The sequence below is a fragment of the Apaloderma vittatum genome, unplaced genomic scaffold (genome assembly GCF_000703405.1).
Source record: "Apaloderma vittatum isolate BGI_N311 unplaced genomic scaffold, ASM70340v1 scaffold24994, whole genome shotgun sequence".
Classification (NCBI taxonomy): Eukaryota; Metazoa; Chordata; class Aves; order Trogoniformes; family Trogonidae; genus Apaloderma; species Apaloderma vittatum.
Window position 1 is genome coordinate 416 of NW_009711337.1, and position 210 is coordinate 625.

Consider the following 210-nt stretch of genomic DNA (forward strand, 5'->3'; position numbering starts at 1 on the left):
TGAGGGGACCTGCTGTGGGGGCAGCTGCCAAGGCAGCCCAGAGCGCTGGTTTCACTTTCATGTTCAGCTCGGCAGCTGCTGGAAACGCCTTTACCAGAAGCCGCTTGAGCTGCTCTTGTCACAAGAGGAGCCCAAATTGCTCCCTCGGAGGGGCACCGAGCAGCAGTTCCTGCCTGGGCTTCCTTCAGAAACAGCCTCTCCCCTGGGGGC